This window comes from Prinia subflava, chromosome 5 (genome assembly GCF_021018805.1).
Source record: "Prinia subflava isolate CZ2003 ecotype Zambia chromosome 5, Cam_Psub_1.2, whole genome shotgun sequence".
Taxonomy (NCBI): domain Eukaryota; kingdom Metazoa; phylum Chordata; class Aves; order Passeriformes; family Cisticolidae; genus Prinia; species Prinia subflava.
In genome coordinates this window covers 21877185-21902084 of record NC_086251.1, presented here as the reverse complement: position 1 = coordinate 21902084, position 24900 = coordinate 21877185, and the positions used below count along the sequence as shown (strand labels likewise).

Sequence of the window (24900 nt, the reverse complement as noted above, 5' to 3'; positions counted from 1 at the left end):
CCGGGCTGACCGCATCGCGCCGCTGAGCGAACAAGCGGAGGTGGTGCTCACAGCTCATTAGTTCATTAACTGCGAATATTGTTGTGGCTTAATATGCTTATTGCAAGCATGTAAATCCAATAAAAATGACGTGAAATGACCTTATTGCCTCTCCCAATCTCCCCTCTCCCTTTTCTCATAACAGTAACTTCTCTGATACAGGTATATGATTTATTTGTTAACTGCTTTGATCTGAAAAGCTAGCTAAGGTTCAGAGCATTAAGTTCTGTGTTAAAGTTATGTTGATGACTGTAACTTTGCTGAACCTGTTGAATGAAGTAGAGAAGGAATTGAGCAAAAGAACAATGACCTAAGCTTACTTCAGACACAGATCAGTTAAAAAAAAAAAAAAAGGCAAAAAAAAAAAGCACCTTACTCTTTGGAGAAAGAAATGGATGGCTGACGTTTGTTGTGTATTGGTTTTGATCACTCCTTCTGAATTTTTTTTTTTTTTTTTTTTTTGCATGGAACTGGACTGGCTAATGTGACCACTAGTCACTCAGCCCTGTCAGTGATGCAGAGGTTGCTCTTGGTTTGATGAAGGAGACTAAAACAATCTTGTAACTATAATGAATAATGGTTGTCTGCACCTTAGAACAATGAAAATTTTAATCCATTTCTTTCCTAGATGGAAGTATACAAATGCTCCATACCCATCTCTGTTATACTTTTAATTTCTTATTTCTTTGTCACAGGGTTCTTTTTCCAGGTTGGGTTTGGTTCGTGTTGAGTGTCAGAAAATAAATGACAGTACTTCGTGTTTACAAAGTACTTGTTTAGTTCCTAAATGAACAATGACTATTTTCCCTTGGAAGAGGGAAACTGGCTGCTTATGGGCTACAACAGCTGGTAGGGTTAGAGTTATCTTTAGGAATCAGAGTAAAATCCCTTTTAGACAAATATACAGTGTTCAGAACTCATTTCATGATTCATGTAGATTTAGGTGTGCATAATCACATTGCTTCTACCTTAGTCAGCTTTTAAGGTAGCTTTTAAGTCACAAGGTCCTAGATTTGGAAGACCTGAAATCTTCAGTTCTACTCTAGATGAAAGCTTTTCAGCAAAGTGCTGTGGCCAAGGGCTAAAACTTGTGCCAAGTCCAAAGCTGCAAAATACCAAAATTTCCTTTAATTATCACAATTTGAAACTGGCCCAAATAGAAGTTATGACTATAAAAATAACACCTATGACTCTCAGAAAACCGTGACTGTTTTCTAGTCTCTGTCCAGACTCCAATGACTTGGAAAGTGATCGCATATCTACAGTGAACCCTATTACCAATATAACCGTGTGACTGAATTCAAATAACTGTTGTTTCAATTTTTCTGTTAATCCATTTGCCCGTAAAGTTATCTTATTCTTGCTTGCCATGTAGAAATACTGCTGCAGTAGGAAATTGCGTGTCTTGATTTACAGGTGGGCTAAGTGATTTCATAAGTCATTAATACTTATGAATCCATCAGTGGGGAAAAAATCTTGCAATTTTACTTATCCTAATTGTGTAAGCATGATTAATTTTAGATACAACCTGGAAATACAAAGTGGCCTTTTTTTCCCTCTCCCCATTAAAAAAATTCTGCATGTGTTAAATTGAAGAGTTTGTGAAGTTTTGTAAGCTTGGAGAGAGAACAGTTCTTGAAATCTTTCAGGATTTTTCAATGAAAAGCATTGTAAAAGTGGGAGTTTTCTTCTGTGTTTCTTTCAACTATCAAAATTTCTTTGAGAACCACCAGCCTTTGCTTTTCTGAAAATGTTACCCCTTGTGGCAGCTTGTTAAATGGCAGCTGATGCCAGGATTTAATGTGTATATGTGAAAGGCTATGGCACAAATCCAACATACATAGAAGACTGTAATACGTATGTTACTGGTATACAGCTACATTCACATGATGGAAATTATTCTAATATACACATGGGAAAGTGAGGCGCTCATAGTAAGGCATGTTAGAGATTGATCTCTTTAAAGCACTTCATAACCATTTAAAAATGTTTCAGCATCCTTTTGATTAAAAAAAAAAAACCAAGCCAAACAGAAAATGATAATGAAATATTGGTAATTTTAGTGTGTTTGTGTTGGAGTAGCACTTTAAGAGCGTTTTACCGCTTAGCTAATGTTTAATTATTCATTCTGTTTTTATATGGGTCAACATACTGGGGTATTCTGTTGGTGGAAGTCCAGCGCAGCATTGGGAATTCCAGTCAACAAGATATTATAAACATTCCTTCAGAAAAATCCACCTGCATATTGAAGTGGTGCAAATACCATAAAACTATATTGAAATGTACCGTGGTTTATTCTGTGCCACCAGTTAAGATATTTATCTTGTAGTTTAGGATATTAAAGAATGAATGAACTGTTTAACACATGACATGCTACTTCCAAATAACTCTTCAAAGGATGAGAACAGAAGTATGAAGTAAAAAAAAATTAAAATCACTGCTTTCTTGGTTTCTTCTTTAGCTATGAAGAGTAATACCAGTGTCCAAAAGAAGCAGTTTTCTGCACTGTAAATTACTGTTTCTCCTGCTTAGAATCAGACCTTTATTAATAGTTTCTATAGTTGTCAGTGATTTTGGAGCTCTTTTGAAAACAGTTTTTGCTTCCACTTCTGTCTCACTTTCTGTTCTTATCTGTGTGAAGTTTGTCCTTTTCTAGGAAGAAAGACACTTTTCTTTCCCTCTGGAAATCTCTCTTGACATTTAGCAAGGGATGTTTGTAAGAATGTCAGATTGATGAGAACTGTTTGCTGAAGTCTCACCATGTTCATTCAGCTGAACAATATCTGTTGTTAACAGCTATAATTATTATGAACAGGCTTAAAAGGACAAGCTTATTGCTGTATATTGGCAAGATGCTTTTGAGCTGCTGGTTACTCAATAGTAATACTGGCATGTTATGTTGCTTTTTATCGTCAAAGTGCTTATGGACATTGACTAATTAAGTGCATCAGAGGCTGTCTGTAGGTCCCTTGGTTGAGGGAAAGTAAAGAATAGCTTATATTGTACAATTTGTGAGTGTTTGGGTTCATAATAACAAGCAAGAGATGGAGACATGGCCCTTGTAGCTGAGACATGTCTCTTTTGCTGAAGTTTTTCTTGGGACTTTCAGACTTGGCTTCACATTTCTATATAATTTGTGGGAATTCAGTAACTATCAATGAATTGTTAAGTTTGGAAAAAAACTTGACCTTTTGAGTCAAAAGGTATAAAGCTTTTTTCCCTCTGGTAAGACAAGACAGCCCAGGTGTGTCTCTGAAATCAAGGTGAGGCAGCACAGATCACCTTACTGAGGGTGCTGGAAGCTGCTGCAAGTAAGAACTTCCAGGAACCTTGGGAAAACAAAATTACTTTTGAAGTTACCAGTGTGTAGTATTTGCAATGAAAGCAACATGACCCACAAGTTGTATTACTGAATCTTACAGTCCTTTACTTTACCTAGGACCTCTTCTATCATACAAATTTCTTGTGATGTTCTGCAAAGAAAAATGAAACAAACCAGCTTACTTGGGATTGACACAATTGTCATGTGTCTTCTAATGTTCCTTACCTATCCAAGCATGGGAGGTGTAACAAGCAAGAGATTCCTGTCCTGCATTGACTATATTGTACTTTATTATGCAGACAGCTCTGGACAGATATGTAATCAGATAAGTACTTGAGCCTAGGCTCTTGTGACTATTTGTGCTAATTGATAAAAAGATTGCTGCCTAGTAGCCTAAATGGTAATTGCGCCATATGTTAGGAAAAGAAAGCATGAGTCTTGCCAGCTGACTGTGTTGAATGTACCTAGAGAATGAGACAATATCTTATCTATGTATTTCATGTGCATGACACAGGAAACTAGAATTATAATGTAGCTAAACCGGTACTGGAAGTGTGAAGCTCTTTTCCTGAAGTTTCTGAGAGAACTTTGTGTTTGGGGAAGTATCTTTGTATTGATCATCCTGCTGGTTTGGGGTAGAAAGAAATATCTACGTAAATTTCTCTTGCAGTTTGGAGGAAGGTGATAGCAAGTGAATTTCAATACATTAATTTCAAAGCATCATAAACCATGTCATTTGCTGTTTGGGCATTTCTATAAATCATTGCAAGAATTATGAAATAATGTTTAGCTGATCATTATTTCTACTTAACTGAAGTATGTTCAGACCAGCTGTACTGAGCTTGCAACCATGTGACATATTTGAGCCTTTTAGACTTGAGAGCAGTTATCAAGAGATCTCAAAAATGGATTTTCTTAGATCTTGTGTGTTCCTTTTGCATAAGCAAGCAGAATTCACTTTGAAAAGTTCTCCACGGTTACTAATTCTTCTTGTGGCAGTAATAGCCGCATTTGTTTCGGAAGGCGTGCATGTGTAGTAGTTGACTCTTCATAATCTGACACTTATTTGGATGCATAAATCAGAACTGAGCTTTTAAAAATTCAGGCCTTGTTCACGCTGGTGTTGTTTAAATCAGTTATCATATTGCAGCTTTACACCTTCTCACTCCCCACTTCACATATCTGCAGCTTTGGACAAAACATTGCTGATGATCATGAGACTCTGGCTGCTCACTGACATTGCTGGGAAATTGTAGTCCCTGTCACTCTGGGCTGATTTTTTAGCTGGCCAAGTCTTTTTATTTCAAGTCCTGAGGTGCTGATAAATAATTATAGAGAAGATCGTTGACTTTTCTCTAGGTTTGCTAACTTGCTGTGAGCCTTAGTCCTCACTTTACAGCCTGTCTTTTGATGAAATTGCCCGAACTGACCCTGATTGGTATTGTTAGGGTGATTCATAAACCTTAAATGTACAAAGCTTCTGGGTGTGCTTTTTAGGATTTCTGTCTACTTAACTTTTTTGTGATGTCTCACATTATTAGGTGTTATATTCATTTCGGGGATAATTTCTGGTGAAATGGAGCTTATGAAGGGAGAGACCAGCCCTCTGGGAGGCTACAAATTAGGATAGATTAAAGGATAAGCTTCTTTAGGTGTGAGTTTGAAAGGATGTCAATGGTGTCTGTCAACAGAATGATCAGCTGTACTTGTGTAATTTTTGGCAGATGTCTAATTTCTTTTTAAAGACCTCCAATGATGAAGACTATACAGACTCCCTAGGCATATTTGTCCCTTACATGAAGCTAGTGAGCTGTCACTGAGAAATTGGCTCTAGAGTTTCAATATTATAAATACAACTATTAATGCAGTTAGGGCTCACCTCTGTACACCAATATACTTTTCCTTATTCCCATCAGCATGTGCTGGATGACTTCACAGATTACAGTCCTTTAACTAGAGCACAGCAAATTCTGCCAGAGATTAACATTCCCAGGCCCACTGCACTGTGTGCTCTGCCAGACTATTGCTGGGAAACCTGGGGTTTGGTTTTGCTTGGGCCTGGTTCTGGGGACATTGCAGGCATTTCTTCTGGAACCTGATTGAGTAGAGACAGCTGCTAAGGACAGTCGTGTGAAGAAGCCTGTAGGAGTTTTGTTTCTTCCTAGTATCTTGTGGCTTGCTGTCTGGAGTCACTTTGCTTATAACTATGTGATCTTCCCTCTAGCAACTGAGTATATTTTCATAAACAGAACATAATTGATTTGATAATGCTTTATGTGAATAGGGATGTTTCCATACCCAAAAGGTAGGGATTACCAGATAAATGGTAAGAGCAGATGGCACTGTCATTATCAGAGGAAAACAGCTAAAGAAGTTGCTTGAGAGGGGGAAATGAATCAAAGAATACTGTGCATAAGCATGGTCTCAGCTGCCTTTGTATACTTAGCAGTTCAGACTCAGCTCATACCTTCTCATGCTGCTTTTGCTACTTTGCTCAACTTTCAGCTAGAGGCAAGTCCTCCCTTTGCTTCACAGACAAATAACCATGGCAGAGCTGTTGCCCTAGGATGCAGCTGGGTGGGAGGACACAGTAAAGAACTGGTCTCCCATGGCTAGAGTCAGTCTCAGAGTACTGAGTGACCGAGAGGAGGAACAGAGACAGGACAAGGTGGGCATCGTGCCAGTTGTGGAAAACAAGCCTTGCTCAAGGATCTGGAGCTAAGCGTTCTTCTTGTTTATTTCTCCAAGTGTGCTGTCCAGTTTTATCTCCCGTATGTGTTCAGCTGCTTGCAGTTCTTGCTTGCTAAGGTTTGTGAAGTCTGCATAATGCGACTGCATGTTGATCAACTTTCCTTTTTAGAGCTTTGAGTTGGCGTAATTGCCTCTAAGATGAACCAAGTCAGTGTCAAAACTTTGGCTATGGGGAGAAATGCAGTCCCATGGTCTTAATTTGGGGCTAGAAATGGAAGTTTTGGTGTGTTACTCACTGATTTGTGAATAGGTTTTTGTCACAAAACTACCACCCAGCAACAGGAAAAAAAAAATGGAAACCCAAAGCAACTTTCTATAAAGCTGGCTCTGTAAATGAAATATTCACCTTTGCCTGGAGATATGTTTCTTGGTTTTAAAGTGGTTGGAGACACTGGTGTAAGCAGTTACAGTACAAAACATTTTGTCATGTCTACTTTTCATGTCACTATTAAAATTTTTAATTTTATTTCTTGTTATCTGGCTGTGTTTTTTTTTTTTTTTTCCTGATATGAATCCAAGTTAATACAGATGTTTTCTCTAGACTTTTTTGTTTGGATTTTTGAAAATATAATTGAAAGTATTTCCCTCTCCTGAGTCCTTGTTTTTGTTTTGTGGCTGTTGAGTTGCCTGTTTCACATATCATGTGTTAACTTGTTATTTTATTTGATATTTTTACTTGTTATTTTATTAAATTGGTTCTTAGGCTCTCCAGAATGTTTCTATTGTGCTACTTGCTGCACAAATGTAGGAGAGAGCTGATTTCTCCCTGCAAGATTCTATGCTTTAATGTGTGAACTGAGGAGCAAAGGTTGTTCAGACTCAGAGAAGAAATTATAGTGTGTGGAAGGTTCTTAGTATATTAAACATGATGAAGGCAAAAAGAAAAAAAAAAATCTCTTTTAAGAGTCAGGTTCTCTATTTATAGTTCTTTGCACAGCTTTCTAAGAGATCGATTAAACCTGCATCACCTGGTGATCCAGCAGTGCGCTCCCTGGGAAGGGGCTGTGGAGCGGGGCGGCTGCGGCGCTCCCAGCGGGTCCCTCGGTGCGCTCACGGCTCTCGTTCCCCGCGCAGGGCCCGGCAGCGCGGCGGCGCCGAGCGCTGCGGCACTGCTGCTCGGCAGCGGGCCCGCTCCCGGCTCTCAGCTCCCAGGATGCTGCCGGCAGCCGGGGAGGAGCGCTGGAGTCCCTAGTGGTAACAGCAGGGAAACAAATAGCTCCTTTTTCCTTCTTTATCCGCGGCAAAGAACGGGACCGGCACCGCGGCTGCACAGCGGTGAGCGCTGACCGGCGGCTTTGCTCGGTGCCACTCGCTGACCTCCTTTTCTTTTGGCATGCTGTATTTACCTTCTTAGCCGTGTGGCTGCTGGTTTGTGTCACACTTGCAATAAGTTCTCAGCAGGGCTCCTCCGTCCTTCCAATTTTCTTGTATAACTGTGTTGCAGTGTCTTCATCCTGAGGGAGCTGCTGCACCTGAAGAACAGTCGGAGTGAATAAGTTGCTTTGCGTGACATGCTTGTTTTCCTTTTACCTTCGGGCCAAGTTCTTGATACTGCAAAACAAATTTTCCTCTGTACTCTGGCAGAACCTGTGAACACTCTTTCTAGGCTAATTTTTTTTATCTGTTTAGTGTGACCCAGGGTAAAAATTGACTTGTTGTTATCAACCTGTGTACCTTCTATGAAAAATGCTTGTGAGATGTTGTGTGTGTGTTGGAATATTCATGATTTAGATGAGGATGTGAATCTCTGATGCCAGCAGTACTATTGGATGTTGCCAGGTACTGCATCTCCTCTGGTTCTCCTCTTTCAGCTGAGGTACCTTGTCTCTTACCCACTTCGCATTTTATGCTGATGCTTTTATGGAATATCTTGCAGTTCTGTAAATGTTAGATTATTATTTTGGTCTGAAATATATTCTGTTATTTCAATGCCCACCCCTCTTGCCTCTTGCTTGTGACTATACACTGTGCAGAGCAAAGAGCAGTTTTGCAATCTGGTGTGTGCCAGTGGTAAAAAGCCTGGTCAGAACAAGCAGCTCCAGTGACGAAAAGTGACGTGATTTATGTTGGGTATTGAACAGGCAGGGTGCGAGTGTTCATGTTTCACCAAGTGTGAAGTAGGACAAAGCAGGTTGGTCTGCAGCAAAGGACAAATGGAACCTTAAGTGGGATTTGTGTCTGTGTATCCAGGTTGCTTTCTGTCATCCTGTATCCAAGGGCTCAGAAGTCACGTGTCACCTTCTGCAGTGTTGGTGCTGTAAATGGAGTTGCTTAAGGCTGTGTATAAAATATCACTACAGGTATAATTTAACTATTCTCTCTTCAGTTGCAGAAGAGTGAAGAGCACTGTCTCTGTACCTTGTCACCCCGTATGTGCTGCAAAAGATTTTTCTGTCATATCTATACCCACATGTATTTCGTTCCTCTTGCATAATTCATTGTTGAAGAATTTGCATTTCCCTGAAGTTGAAAGTTCCAGGAGTGCATTGTAATGATGAGAGAAATGGGGGCAGAAGAAGCTGACTGGGTTTGTTTTGTTTTTTCTTTTTCTTTTTTTTCTTTTTGACCTAGCACTTTTGCAGATTTATTTATTGTACAAAAATCTCTTAACTAAGAGGCAGTTGAACTGATGCCAGTGGAATATTTCAGACTTTAAAAGTGGCAAGACCCATTTATATTACTACTTAAAAGAGCATTTTGTGAGCTGCCTCAGCACAAGGTGACCATCTGTCTGTGTCCCCTGCTAACCTGGCAGTTAGGGAGAGCTGAATCTTTGGCTATCTCCTGTGTATAGACACCCATGTGCCTGTTTTGTCCTCCCCAATGTCAGTTGTTTTCTACATGTTTGATGTAGAAATGTGGGGAATAGTCATGGCCAAATGGGCTACTGCTTTGGGCAGATACACAACAGGGAGGTTTAGATGTGGTACCAGATAGGGAACTGCTGTCACAGGTAATAACATACAAGTAGCCTGTACAAGAATCAGTCTCTAGTAGTTGGCAATCTGATAAAATGCATAGAATGTGTTGGGATGGCTACAGCTGTTTGAAAGATCTCACTATTCTTGAATAAGAGGTGAGCATGTATGCTAAAGCATGCACGTGGCTTTCTTCACAGATCAGTGTGTGAATATCTTTCGCGTGGCAATCCTATCTTTCAAAGCAGATGAGCAAAGGACACTTCCAAGAAACTCTCTTGACTATTACATTTTAGTAACTTAGGTGGTTTTTTTTGTTTGTTTCTTTTTTTGTGTGTGTGTGGGTTTTTTTTTTTTTTTGGGTTTTTAAAAAAAAATTAATTTTTTTTTTAGTGGCTGTAACATGCATACATCAACAAAGATTTAAAGCACAAAATAAGAGAAACTTAGAAAGCAATTCATCAACAAAGATTTAAAGCACATAATAAGAGAAACTTAGAAAGCAATTAGCCGTCATTGAGGGGTACTCCTTGTTATGCTACATCATGAAGTTATGGGAATACCCACTGTTGTGCTAAGCCTCCCCAGTACTCTGTCTTCCTTTCTAGGATGTTGCTCTAAAGGCTTCAACCTCTGCCAGAGTTTAGCACCTTGAACATGTGATGGAGGCCATTTCAGGTTGGGATGGGGCTCATCACAATATCAATAATGCTATTGATGCCACACATGCTGCTCTTGATGGAATGATGCACGCCTAAGACACGAGGTAATCTATTGTGGCTGAGAAGTACTTAGCTGAGAGAGAGGGCATGCTGAAAGGCTGGTGTGACCTTTCCAGATCATTGCTCCGTTTAGTATAATTAATGAAAATCTCCCTGCTGAAATGAGATGTTATGTGCTTTGGGGGGTGGGGGGGGGTGGGGAGGAACCTAGGCAAAGATAGAGATACAGCTTTTAAAGACCTTAAATGATCAAATCTTTTTACGGAAAAAAGGGAAGATTGTAAAGAATTAGGCAGCTCAGGTATGTGCTGTTTAACTGTCAAATTATTGGAATTAATGTCTGTGTCACTGTTTGCGTCACTGCAACATGTCTTCTGACACCTCTGGCAATTTCCCTCTTGACTGAGAATCATTTTTCATCTTCATGATGCACCAGGAATCTTTTATCAGTGCTACAGAAGTGCTGTATATGTATTCATAGCTTGGCTTTGAAAGAGAGGCACTTACATCAGGTTAAGAGCTCAGGCAACCATAATTTCCCTTTTGGCAATGCTCTGTTTGATCCTCTTTTGCACATCAAATAAGAACACTGGAGGTCAAGGGAAATGGGCAGTGTAACAAACCTGACCACTGACTGACACAGCCTAGCGGTCCATGTCAGTTAAAACTTGTATTCAGACTATGGTACAGCTGTTTCTGTGTTTAAAAACAAAAATGTTTTCAAGTTTCTGCCAACAACCAGAGCTGTCCAATTTAAAGTAATCAGTTATTTGTCACCGTCTGGCGTATTTTGTCCGAGTTGTTGTTATACATTTTTTTGTTGTTGTTTCCCTCCTGTGTTTTGCTGGAGGGAAACAACATTATGCAACAATATGCATGGAGACACTTGTCTTGCAGAAAAAAAATCTTTGAGAATCACTCAAACATGTTTCCTTGGCTTTGTCATAGTAAATTTCTATGTCTAGGAAATGAGACTGGTTGCTTGTTGTTTTCTTGTGGTGATGCTTCTCAATGGCTAGGTACAATCTCAGATTGCTTCCCTTGAGAAACACAATCAGTAGTATGATATTTAATCCTTTCAAAACCAGAAACAGCAAGTGAAATTGATGTAAAATAGATTTTGTTAAAAATACTTTATTCCTGTGGCATGGTGACTACAAGACTTAACTGATTTTAAATTTCAGAAATATGTATATGGGGTTTTATGGGGGGATTTGGGTTATTATTTTTGAGACAGCAAAATTGCTAGGACTTACATATATGTATATGTGTATAAATATGTGTTTATTTTTAAAAACTCCATCCAGTCACAGGACACTATAGAGTTCTCTGCTGCAAGGATCAGACACTCAAGAGAGTGGAGTGATTATGAAGTGAATTTCTTACCTCAGGAGAGAAAATTGCTTTCTAGTCATCCAGGGCTGTAGTCAACACTTCTATTTCCTCTAACTTCAAAAGTACAGTTTCCAGCATTAAATATTTGGAACAACTGTCAGCAGGTTATCTTTAACATGTGGCAGAGAGAGGGTGTTCAGGCAGTAGTTGCTTTTAAATCTAGAGTTACCTTTATTATGGTTTATGCTGTTAATGCACTGCTTCCTATGACCCTGCTGCAGTGTGGCTGAACAATGGGCAAGTATTCAAAAATGGCTCACTTGATTACCTGTAAAATTCACAGCCGCCTTCCCATCTCATCACAGAGACAAATCTGGATTCAAACTGCTGAACAGCTTCCTAGAAGCTGTGTCTTAGCAATGTCCTTGTAGGAAGGTGCCTGGGCATTCAGAGTGTGTGAAAAGTAAGTTAGGGAGCTCCAAGGGTTTTGTGTTATGACAGTACTGTTCTAATTTCAGCAAAATAAGCCATTTGTGAATGGTTGGCTTTTTCTAAACAATAGCAATAAACAGAGTAAAATATGGAGACGACTTTATCAGTCCTTTCCTCCCTAACAGGTACAGATATGAAAGCTGATGACACTTTGTGCCAAAGAAAAATCATATTCTTAATGTTTATTCTTCCACTAAAAGGGGTTATACTGATGCCACTGAGATCTTAATGAAGTTTTGGAGAAAGGAATAATGATAAGTTTTAGAAGAAGAGTATTAACTATAGTAATCTTGCAATCTTTTTCTATAGTCTTTTAATCTATAGTCATCTAACAATCTTTTTGGTCTGAATCTTCAGTACTGAAGTGATTTCTTAAAACTCAGGAAGGTAGATGTAAACACAAGACTTCTGAGATTAATGGGAATCCCGTAGCATTTTGCAGACCTTCAGTTGTGTAGAGAACTGGAGCAACACCACCATTCCCTAATTTGACAATAGAGACTTTGTTTTTGAGCAGGATGCATGGTCTCCTTTAACCTTTCCACCTCTAGGAGTATCAACACATGGAAACAAGAGGTTTTTTCAAAGGTGGCATATTGCCATGCATTTTCTCCAGTTGCTATTTACCTGTGTTACTTTGACCCAGTTCAGAGATGGAAATGGGCTTTTTGTATTCCACAATACACACTTAGCTCAGCCTTTATGGCTGGTGATGGAGTCACCCAAGACATAACTTTCTGGATGTCAGTAGAAAGCACATTCGTTTGACTCTGATCCTTCGCTCTTACCTGCCCAGTGGGGTACTTCAAAAGGAGCATGGTCTTCCACATAGATTGTATTGAACAGTGAAGGTTTGCTTGATGGAAAAATTCTTCACTGCATGTCTGCCATCTGTTCTCCCAGTCTCTCAATGCTCAGTCTGATCAGTAGAGCTCCTCAATTTTGAGTGAAAAAACCTTGAGTGAGAAAATGGCATTAATGTTTTATGCCACTTTTTTGGGCTGAATAAGCAATAGTGGAATACACAAAGGATTAATAGATACTTCCTGTTGGGCTTCAGCTATATTATTATGAGAAATTTTATCTGCAAAAATATGAGCCTTACAGTACCTCTGCAGGCATAAATTATCTTGTTTTTCCTCTTGAAGGATAGCTTGTTTGCCTAAAGGCAATTTCTTTTCATTTACTATGTGCTATAACTTTCATGTTCTTGTTCCAGTACACGCCCCCATATGCAGTGTGTTACCTCCCTACATACATTAATGTTGGTACCTTAACAAAGAATCAAATCTAAGCTTTTGTGTGGTTAACTGAAAGCTGGTATTGCATAGAGCTGACCAACAGAAAATCTAATACACAGCAATTTACAATAAGGGCAAAAACCATGAAATGCTTGTGCCCTTTTTTTTGCTGTCCATCTGGAATTAGGGTATTGCTGTAGAGTGTGGGAGCTTGGGATGAAGGTTCCTGTTTTTATTCCTGCTAAGTAATTTGGCAGATGAAAGCTGCTGACTTCAATTGGGCAAAATAGGGTCCCAAACCTGAACATTGTGCCACAAATCTCACCAGTGGCCTCTTGCTGAGATGGCTGAACCTTTGTGTTTTCCTTTTTCCAACAATCAGAATTGCCTACCAAAGTTTATCTAACACTTCTCAAATGTAATTTTGTTTGAAATTGCAGGAGGTTAGAGTGCATATTGAAATTTTCTTTCCCTGCTTCTAGGCATCACAAGGATAATATAAAAAGGTTCACTTCTACTGTTTCACTTCTGACACTAACAGTGAAATTTACTTTTGTGTATGGTAAATTTAGTTCCACTTGAGTACTATAAATGAATGTATGTATGAGCATGTGTTTTCAGGGCTGTCTTCTGATCAAGACCTAAGTGAGCTTAAGGTAGGTTTGATGCTGGCTCACTCCATAGGATTCTGTTTCTTTGCATTGGAAAGTTGAAGTGCACAGAAGTTTCAATCAAGTTAAAGCTACAGAAATCTCAAAATTGCAAAGGTCCTGACATTATCTGTCCTAACTAGATGTTACAAAGATATTGATTTATTAGACTGCTCCCTGTTTCTTCAGTATGCTGAAGAATTTGTAGAAAGCACTGGTTAAAGATGCTTTAGAAAATTTCAGGCTATGTTCTGTTCTTACCTTTATAAAGATTTCAGAGTTCTGGATTTTTGTATCTTAATCTTTCTGTTTTGTTGCTGTGTTGCCTTATTTCTAAATATTAAAAGATGACTTCTGTGTAGAACTGAATTTGTGTCTTAAGGTCAACAAAGTTTTAAAGAGTCTCTGGTAGTAGAATAGAACAACAAAACACAATTTCTTGTTTTGCTCAGGGAGCACTGATGCATTTTTGTTGACCACCAATACTTTTTCTAAACTTTTTTGGGATGTAAAGAAAATATTGTATTAATTGAACCTGATCCAAGTCGACTGGTATGGTTTGTATTAGGAAAGTATTTTAGCAAGCCCACTATAATGTTTCTATCAGAATGAATACACTAATGAAAGCAGAATTGGGTGTTATATTTTGGACTAATTTTTTTCCAAATGTTTTCTGTAAATGTGGGGAGACAGGTAGTGTTAAAGGCAATCTTGCCTCTGATCTATTACAGCTGTATTAATTACTCCAGAGTGGGAACAGCCTTTCCCTCACAGCTGTGGGTGTTGTAAAAGAGTGAGTTGGGTGGTTGGAGGCAGTTGGGGTCTGCTGGCCGTGCTGTGAGGAGGAAGGGACAGGAGGTGGGGCAAGGGACAGACAGGGTAAAACATTGCACGAGGGACAGACAGGGTTAGGTGGCTGTGCTAGGGATGGGAAGGAGTGGGTTGGAAGTGCTGAAGGAAGAGAGAAGGAGGAGAGAAAGATCCAGAGCTGTGAGGAGCTGCCCATGGGAGGCTGTATAGAAAAGGTTTGAAAGATTTTGAGATAACAAGGAGCTGATTCTTGAAACCTTCTGAAATTTTACCAAAGCACTTGTGGCTGTCTCTTCAACCACATATAAAGGTTTATTAGGGGAAGTAATGTATGTGCATATGGAAGGCATGTTGATCAGAGCTGATTGAGAGAACGTTTGAGATTGAGTTTTCCATAAACCAAGAAAAATCAGGTGGCAGAATCTTGTCTCTGAATTATGTAATATAATGAGGCATGTTATTGAAGTCATACAATCATTAAATTTTGAAAAGGTCTAAGATTATTGAGTCCAGCCATTAACCCAGCACCACTGTGTTCACCACTTAATGATGTCTTCAGGTGCCTCAGCCACATGTTCTCTTCCAGGCATGCTGACTCAACTGCTTCCCTGGCCAGCCTGTTGTGGTACTTGATTACCCTTTTGGTGAATAATTTTTTCCTAATATTCCGTAGGAACCTTCCTGGCACAGCTCAAGGCCATTTCCTCTCCTTCTGTCACTTGTTACCTGGGAGGAGAAAGTAAGCCCCACCTGGCTATACGCTTCTTTCAGGTAGTTGTAGAAGTGTTGAGCTTTCCCCTGAACCCCCTTTTGTCCAGGCTAAACACCCCTAGCTCCCTCATGCATTTCTCATAGGACTTGAGCTCTAGACCCTTCACCACCTCTGTTGCCCTTCTCTGGACAAGACTTCAATGTCCTTCTGGTCATGAGGGGCCCAAAACTGACACAGCACTTGAAGTGCAGCCTCACCAGTGCTGAGTCCAGCAGGACAATCCCTACCCTGGTCCTGCTGACCATGCCATTGTTGGTCAGTATACCACTGTCCTTCTTGGCCACCTGGCTGCACACTGGCTCATGTTCAGCTGCTGTCAGCCAGCACCCCCAGGTCTTCTTCTTTCTGGGCAGTTTCCCAGCCATTCTTCCCCAGCCTGTAGTGCTGCATGGGGTTGTTGTGACCCAAGTGCAGGGCCCAGCACTCTGCCTTGTTGAACCTGACACAGCTGGCCTCAGCCCAACAACCCAGCCTGTCCAGATCCCTCTGCAGAGCCTTCTGCCCTCCAAGCAGATCAACACTCCTGCCCAGCTTGGTGTTGTCTGTGATCTTGACAGAAGGTGCACACAATCCCTTTGCCTAGGTCACTGATATTAAACAGGACTGTCCCCAGTACTGAGCCCCAGGGAACACCACCTGTGACCAGCCACTGGCTGAATTTAAGGCCATTCACTATCATGCTCTGGGCTCAGCCATCCTGCCAGTTTTTACTCCGTGAAGGGTACACACCACCACACCATGGGAAGCCAGATCCTCCAGGAGAGTGGTGTGGGAAGCTTTCAAAGACTTCACTGAAGTGCAGGTAGACAATATCCACAGCCTTTTCCTCATCTGTTAAATGGGTTACCTTGTCATAGGAGATCAAGTCAGTCACACAGGGTCTGTGCTGCACTCCAGATGATCTGTTCCATGAATTTTCCTGGCATTAAAGTCAGGCTGACAGGCTTTTAACTTGGGTTCATCCAGGATTTGAACTTCAGACCTCCTGTACCCTATGGGAGAATCATACCCCAGATCAACAAGCTGCCATGGATATATATATAATTAGTTATTTCTAACTATTTCTCTCACTCCTGAATGTTTGAAAATAGAAAAAAAATTGAAACTGAGACTTTAATTTCCAGTAAGAACTCACAAAACTCCAGAAAGCAAAGCCAAACGCTTGTTATTTCACTGCAATATTCTGAATGAGGAAAATGGGCAGAAGGACATAGGATGACAAAAGGCATTTGATTGGCAAAGGTTTGAGGGATGGAAAAATTGTTGCATTTGATTTGGTTTTTTTAAGTTCAAAGTGCCTTTTAAAGAACTTGTGAAGTTTTTACAAAGCTAATTCAGTACAGTGAAGTACAAGGTAGCAAACTTTGGAAAGGAGTTTGAAATGTTCAAACCCACTGATGGGTTCTAAGTTAAGTGTTGCTTTTCATTCACACAGTTGGCTTTGTTATTGGATTACTGAAAATACCTGCTTAGTGCTCACCTATGGTCAAAATGATTAAAAATTACACTTAACAATAGTTTTTGAACAAGAAAAGAATGAGAATATGCTACAAATATGTATGTTGCAGTTTCAGTAGAGGATATATGAAATATTTTTGGTTTTATGGGGCTTTTTGTGTTTTTTTTTCTTTTTTTTCAGCAAGAACAGAGAGATGCAGGCTAGGAAGAAAACATTAGAAAGAAATAAAAAAAACCCCTCTGAATTCTTCTCTGGTCTTTGTGGAAAAGTTTCCATTGACTGCAGGCATATACCAGCAATATTTTTGTGGGGGAACCGTGAACATTTTAAATAGGGAAGAATAAAGATAACAAGAACACTGGGCTTGTAAGGGTTCTGAAGATATTACTAAATGAAGAGAAGTTAAATAATAAAGACTGTCATCTGGATTTACTGATTTCTGCTTTTGGACAAGTAGGGATAACATGTTTATTTAATGAGGAGAGTGATAAAATAGTATTTTCAAGCAAGACTTGTGGAAAAATGAGTTTTATTTGCTCTTATGCATAAATAGGTGCAGAATCTCAGGTTGTCTCTCTGAACGTTTTCCTGAGAACAATAAAAAGAAAATAGAGAAAATGGGGTGGGAAAGAAATATCTTGTATCTCTCTCACCAATCTTCTCAAAGAGAATAAATGAGACTAAGCCAATTTTTCTTGAAACTGGTGGACTAGAGAAAATTGAGTGGGTTTTTTTATTATGAGGACAGGCCTATAAAAAAAGCTGTGCCACCAGTTTTTGTGCTTCCCGATTGTGCCAACTGCTGACCGCTGCACGTAGGAAAATACCTTTGCTGAAGGAAGGCACTTTCAGATCTGCAGCCTATCTGTGCTTTAATCTAAAGGCTCTTGTGGCTCTTGGATCAGGTGAGGCCACATCTTAGACATCAGTGGTTATAGTGATGGCTGCTTATGTTACATATACAGTTTTTGTCTAGTATGATTTGCCTCATCTATATCTCTGTAACTGTTGTGCCATGACCTAAAAAAGGAATGGACCTGTAACATAAAATACTGAAGAAACTATGGAACTACCTAACATAATGGGGTATCTTAGAACTGCAGAGCTCTTTGAAAGATTGTAAAGTGAAAAGAAGGGCTCCTGTGTCTTAAAATATGCATAAATTATGGCTTCATTTCTGTTTCAGGCATTGGTGACACAACTCCTATGGTTTATGATATGAGTGGCCTGAGGCAACAGATTTTAAGAAATAATGGGCTCCATTATTCTCTATAATGAGTTTAGCACACAACAGGAGTGTGTACTGGCTGTTTGCTAAGAGCTGTGGTCTTCAGGGTGCAGGGTAACTGAATTTCAGCTGTGTGTATTATAGGTGTTGAAATGACAGAAAATGGACTGCGTCAGCAGTACAAAACTCTGTTAACACTTCCTTGAATATTAAGTGTGAGAATACTTATTCATCTTCTTTCCAGTGATAACAGTATGCCTTTAGCCAGATAGTGAATATAGTGGGGATTTTCATGTGTTGAGTGGTTTGTTTTTTTTTTTTTTTTTTTATTTTGCTAGTAGCAAGGTTTGTTTCACTTATGGACCCTGTGACTGTTACATGTGCTTGTATGCACTTGTATCCTTGGGATTTTTTAGATAAAACATTCTCATTTATCTTTGGGGTTTTTTTTCCTCCTTTCTCTTTGAAGAAAAGTTAAGTTTTCCTGAAAATGTTGAAAATACGGAATCTTGAACTCTTTTTGCAGAGCCTGATCTGCAAAACCAATGGTAGCTCAAGCCTCTGAATTCACCTGGTATATCTGCAGGTCCTGGAAGAGTCCTCTGGGACTGATTTAACTAGTTCAGTACTGGGATGGAAAAAATGTTATAGATTTCTCTGTTAAGACTTAAATATGATCGTAGCTCTTTGGATAGGAACAGGTTTTAATCTTCCTTGGTTTTTAGTACTTGACACAAACTACGTAGAGGGAAAGCACTAGACAGTTTTAGAAAAAGTCATTAGAATGGATTACACTTGCAAGAAGACTGATACTTTCATTAGAGTAACTTTGATTCTCCTTACTCCACCGATTCTTTTTCTCAGCTTATAGGAGAGTATTCCTTTCCCAAAGAAGTGTAAGAAAGATGATGTGATAACTTTTGTAGGGATATGCTAATGGTTAGATTAATCTGAGTTACTTTGTTAGGTTAAAATTTTATTTTATTTAGAATGTGTTGATATTTTTGTGTCAAACATTATAAAGGTAAATTACAATTTGTCTTCAGGTGCCACTTTTCATTTCTTCATATCCATATGAAGTGAGTGCTGTATATCAATTCTTTTTGTCCAATGATACATCCATGACAAAGACTGGCAGTATATTTTTGGTGCATTTATACATGAATTTTACCAGTCTCTGTACTTCAGGACTATGGAAAATAGTACTCACACATACATCTCAACCAAAGAAAAATCCAGAGCTGGGAAAGGACATGAATGTGCAGTGCAAATCAAAACTGCCACAAAGAGAAAGGAATTCTTTGCAGGGGTCCTATAGCATTTTATAGCATTTCCTGTTATATGACTTTTTCTGCCATAATTGTCAAGTTTTCTTTATTACCTCTGATGATTTAGAAGGTATTTTCACCTTTTTTTATTCACATCTGGGTGGGACTGGGAAACTCAGAAAGAACACAATACATCACAGTACTAAAGGAGATCTGGTAGAATAAGATGCAACCTGAAATTCTGCGTAGCTCCCTAATAACATGCTTAGAAAAATGCAACAAGAACTAGAAAGACAAGCAAGCTTCACTGTTTATTATTGGTGCACATTTGCATAACTCAGTAGTTCATAAGCCTACATTAAAATGTTTCTGGTCATGAACACAATATAACATATGACACATGCTAATTTTAAAAATATATTTTAGTTGACTGAAGTATTTATGTTGGTATTTATCACAATTAGAGATTTTCAAAATAACACTCCGTGTTAACTGTTGTACTCCAGCAAATTAGTGTTGCCAATTAATTGTCCCTCTGCATGTGTGATTACAGAATATGCCTGCTCAGGGTTCAACATCACAGGCAATAGTGAGAGAAAAGCAATTATTTCAACATTCCAGTGTATATTTGGGTGCTAATTGTTTCACTGTTGTTCCCTTGCACCAGTTACCTGTCATGAAATTTTTATTTTTCCTAGGAAAATGGTAATTCCTTGTACATTTTGTCTTGGTGAAGTTATATAGACAACATATCATTCATAAAAGCATTTGTCCACAGGTGCATGATCTTCCAGATCTTCTTATTACTGCACCTAAATAGGCTAGAAAAACATACACTTTACAGTGAATGATTTATAAAGAGAACTATCTGTAAATCCTATCAACTTGTGGCATAATTTTACCTATATCTCAATCTTTTCTCTGGACACAAAATTACATGATTTTTTGAAACCTATTTGCCATGTTAATAAATGAGCAATGCTGTGTGTTGATCAGTGTGAAAATAAAGTAAGATATACAGTCACTTTAGAATATTTTTTGCTCATTGTAGTTTTATATGCATATATTTTGCATATGATTTTATGAATGAAGATTAACATAGAGACTGACACAGAGGAAGGCAAATAGTATTTATACTTAATGAATTATTTATGCTTACAGTCCATAAATGACTTATGTGAAGGCAGTGTTAGAGCTTCAGAAGCAAAGATCAAAGAGGACAGTAGCTCTTGGGGTCTTTAAAAAAAAAAATGTTTCTTTAACCTTCTTAGAGCTGGGACACCAAATTAACTGGTACATATGTAATGGCATGTTATTTGTAGGTGTTTTTTCTAAATCATACTCGGTTTAATTCTGAACCCAATGGTAAGATGATATCTAAAATCATAATTTTTAACTTGCAGGACAACCAATTATGTGTCATGCTTTATTGAAAGTAGCAACTTTGATGAAGACCACTGGGAATCTCCTTAGCTATGTTCACGATCCTTTTGTTGGCAGATTCATGTTAGACAACAGCCATTATCAAGTTAGAACTCTTGTGGCCTTATTTGGCTGCCCTGCGTTATCCTGGTATCTTACCCAAAAGAAAAGTACAGGTACATCCATAGGAATAGGATGAAATTAGAATAGCTCCCTGACCATAGTCAAAATTCATTGTATCTATTTGCAGTGTTTGTGTCAGGATGATATACACCCAGCAGGTGCTGAGAATCAGCTTCCCTGCCCATTCAGACTTAGGAGACCCCAATTACACTCTTTGATTGGGGATACTATGGGGTTGTGTGCGATGGGAGATGTCTGCACATACCTGATGTGGGTGACCCTTTGCAGAACCTGCAATTTGAAATGATCTTACAAAATCCTTATACCCCTGCCAAATTAGCTGACCTTCCTTCCAGAGCTGATGGATTATTTTTTTTCCTCCCTAATCTCCAGTCTAGGTTCTCTGTTTAACCAGGCTGGTCTTCTTCCCCAACAACTTGTTTTTCTACACCTGGGGGCAGCCTGCTCCTGGATATTTAATAATTATTTTTGAAAGCACATCCAGCTTTTCTGGGCTCCTTTGCCCTTCAGGACAGACTCCCAAGGGATCCTGTCAACCAGTGTGCTATAACAGGTCTAGCAGGGCACCTCCCCAGTAAGCTTAATCAGTTTAATTAGGAAGTTGTCTTTCACATCCTCTGGCAACCTCCTAGGTTGCTTCCTCTCTGCTGTGTTGTATTTCCAATAGACATCTGAAGCTGAAATTTCCCATGAGTGTAACGTGCTGTTATAGATGATATTCACAGATGATAGTGCTGTATGCTTAAATGGTACCTCTCCCACAGGCAACTTCTGCTCCAGCTGCTCTTCGGGAAAGATGGGTTCAGCCTGAGAAGTGACATCAGTAATCCTTCCAAGTCTTGTTCAATTTGTTTGATTAAAACATTAGTCTTATGAAACTCAGGTGCTAGAAATTTAAACTTAATGGTGTGAGGTTTGATAGATATTTTTGTGTGCTGCTAAGACATCTCATCTTCAGTACTTTTCCTAAAGCACCATCTCTGATCTGAACCTGATCAATGTACAAAACAATGGATGACACTGGATGTGTAGACTATCAAACTGATTTATGGTCACCTTGATTCCTCTGATTTTTTTTTTTTTTTTTTTTTTTTTTTTTTTTTTTTTTGTTTTTTTTTTTTTGTTTTCGAGTAATGCTTGAAGTTAGTTTGCAAGAAAGATTAATGTGTAGTCAAGAGGGAGATACAATTACTTGCTAAACATGTACTTACAGGAAGAGGGTGTATTTACTATTTTGTCTCTTGAAATACTATTGCTGCTTTGTAGGAATTAAAAATCGACTGCTTTTTTAAAAGTGCCTAAGAAGTTAAACACCTGTGTGAGTCTCTGGAAGCTGAAAGTAATCCTTTCAGAATGCTCAAGCCACTTAAATGATTGTATCAAAGTGAAATAGATCCTTACTGTTGTAAGAGTTGCTATAATCTTGAACAAATTATCACACTGGGCAACATGGGCATGGGAGCCTGCATATATCCTTTATATTCTGTATTTACTTGCTCATGATAATGTCTAAATTAATGAAGGTCTATTCCTTAACACTTTCTAGTTCAGGGAGAATATCTAGCCCCAATATTCTTCCATCAGAATCAAGTGGAATTGTTGAGTTATGTGATAAACCATGGATTTATTGATAGCAGATGTAGGGAATATATACTGAAACTCATAAAAAATGCATATCAAATACAAGTATTTGTATTAATGGAGAAGTTAGCCTCAGAATTAAATTACTGAAAGTCAGAAAGCGTGCAAGTCCAGATAGTCCTCTAATTCATTCTCTTTTTGAAGTTTCTGTAGACTTTTTTTTTTTTTTTTTTTTTTTTTTGTGTGTGTGTGTGTGAAGAGGGCAAGTAATACAAACTAGTGTTTGAATTGGAAAGTGTTGTGTACATTTTTAGTGGAAAGTTGTAATGTTAAAATAAATGCAGCCTACTTACAGAATGGGAGGACATTTACACTGTAATATGTGACCATATGTTGAAGTAAGGAGCTCTCTTTGTGGATCTGTAGCCTTCATTATATTTATCTTTTTTTTTATTTGATATAATTAATTGGAGTTCCATATAGGGTTTTTTGATGAAGGCTGTTTTTCTTGCACCATCAAGAACATGTAAAGTAAAGTATTGATTTATGAGCCAATAGTACTCATTTCCATTGGGCACTCTTTTTTTTAATCACATTCTCCTGGGTTTTTTTTTTTTTTTCCTCCTCCATTGATCTTTTCCTGAGTTCTATTCCCGGTTTCATTACAATTCCTAGGACATTTGTTTCTTGTATATGGATTTTGGGTCCATGTCTCCTCCTGCTGCATGTTGCCCTCCTTTCTTAGGAGAATGGAGCATGGCATCTATTGCTCTGTCTTCTCCTCGTGGTTACTTGGACCTTTGCTGCCACTTAGTCAGAACTAAAGCAATGTGGTTAAACTTTGTTTCAATGAACTACTTAAAAGAGAATTAACTGTGAATTTTCTTAAGCCTTGTTTCCCAGGGTAAGTACACAATCTTCCTTCCAGTCTGCATGTCTATACTTCTTAGTCATTCAACTGGTCACCACTGGTATTAATTGAATATAGACAGCAAGAGAAATCAAAGATATTAGTTAACAGAATTTTTTAAATTAAAATGGATAGGTACATGTACAAGTAAATTCAAACTGAAGAAAAACTTGAGTGTTGATGGAAGCACGACATATTATCTACAAGAGATCTAACCATGAAATGTATAATTATTTCTGTATTTCGGGGGGGGGGGGGGGGGAAGCTTTGTCCAAAACTTGGGAGTTATTAGAGATAGGCATCCTGACATTCTGTAAGGGTTTTTTAATGTATTTTTTGAATCTGTAAGAGTGCTCTATCATAGAATATTTTGTTAAATACTTTAATATGTCAGTTTGTTTGCCTTGGTGACTTCAGTCTTCTCTATTCACTTGTTTTCTTGCAAAGCTTTTTCCTGTGTGTTGCTGCTGTGCTCGTTGTGGCACAATGCTGCAGGTAATGCTTCAAAATTGTTTTTTAGACTCAGAGAGGCAAAGTAGTTGCCTTGTGACTTCTCCCATTGTGCCCAAAGGTATCCTCCTGTTCAGTGACCTAGTGAACGACAAAGAGAAATGAAAGGGGACTTCTGTCTTCACGCTCTGCTCTGCTGGAATGAAGGAAGCCCAGCTGCTTTTAGACAGCAAGACTGAGGAGAGAACCAAATTACACACTGCGAATAATTAGAACAACATGGATTTAATATCATTATTGCCAGGCATTATTGTAGTCATTTCATCTCAACTGCTTCGTTCCTGCTTTCCATAAATAACATCAGGTTCTAGGCAGAGAAAACAAATTCAGATTCAGTTCCTAAGTTATTGCTCACATACTTTTCCAGCCTTTCTATTGCCGCTTCAATATAACATTTTTCTTTCACCTAGATAACTTTTTATTTGACTCCTTGAACACAGTAACAGAAATATTAAGAATATTCTCCCTTTTTGGACAATTTTGAGTACCCTTGCATTGATCCTCTTCCATTGTATTTTGAATTTCAACAGCCTTGTGGCACATTGATAGATACTGCCTTCTGAAAGGTAAAAAATAAGAAGCAGTGGAGGAAGTGTGAGGAAGGGGACAGGAAGAGGCTTTGTGGTTATAAAATCAGAGGTGGTGTTGGTGGCTGCAGTAACTCTGAAGGTCAGCGCGGTATAAATGTAAAATTCCGTCTTCTGTGAGATGTGATGAATGAAAAAATTAAAAAAGTGTAATCTGTGACATCCACTGATAAGCCATAGGACTGTGTGCACTGAGTAGTGCAGGTGTCTTTTGGAGAATTGAATAATGGAGTTTAAGTTGTGTAATTAGGTCCAGAACAGAAAATTTGGGTGTAGCTTTATAGAAAGAAATACCTAGCTGACAAAAAATGTTTCCTGGTCATATTATTGACCTGATGAGACTTTTTTTGGGCAGGAGGGGAGTGGGGGAAAACCTATAGAAAAGTGAAAAACTAACCTTTTAAAGGGAATTGCACACTGGAGGTGGTCACTACATGTATTTGCAATGCTAATTCAGATGTATTTCATCATTTAATCCTCAAGCAAACTTTACCTGTGTAATTTGATGTTCGAGTGGATGAGGAATCTGAGATACTGCCACTAACTTGCATGTGCAAGTTTGCTCTGGCATTTGCTCCATTTGCTCTGGAAAGCATCCATTTTGTGAAGCTCTGTCTTCTAGCCCTACATTAACTGACCGGATGTCAGTCAGAAGCTGCTCATGTTTTCTGCAAGGGATGGGTTTACACTAGTGAGCTGATTTACGTCAGACCTGTGATTTTGGGATTGTTGCCCCAGC

The 24900-nt window shown here is 38.7% G+C and overlaps 1 protein-coding gene and 1 long non-coding RNA gene across 6 annotated transcripts in view; one reads left to right on the top strand and one right to left on the bottom strand.

Moving 5' to 3' along the window:
• Window positions 1-7216, bottom strand: part of LOC134551138 (uncharacterized) — a 126250-nt gene extending 119034 nt beyond the window's left edge. Inside the window, exon 1 of the long non-coding RNA XR_010080533.1 lies at window positions 7081-7216. This is a non-coding gene — a long non-coding RNA (uncharacterized LOC134551138). The remainder of the gene's footprint in view (window positions 1-7080) is intronic.
• The window catches only part of LRRC4C (leucine rich repeat containing 4C), a 476199-nt gene continuing 457287 nt past the window's right edge, over window positions 5989-24900 (top strand). For 2 of the 5 annotated variants that reach the window (XR_010080531.1, XR_010080532.1), the window contains exon 1: window positions 5989-7387. The gene's annotated coding sequence lies outside the window, so the exon portion shown is untranslated. The remainder of the gene's footprint in view (window positions 7388-24900) is intronic. The other 3 variants (XM_063398337.1, XM_063398335.1, XM_063398336.1) reach the window with 2 other exon arrangements.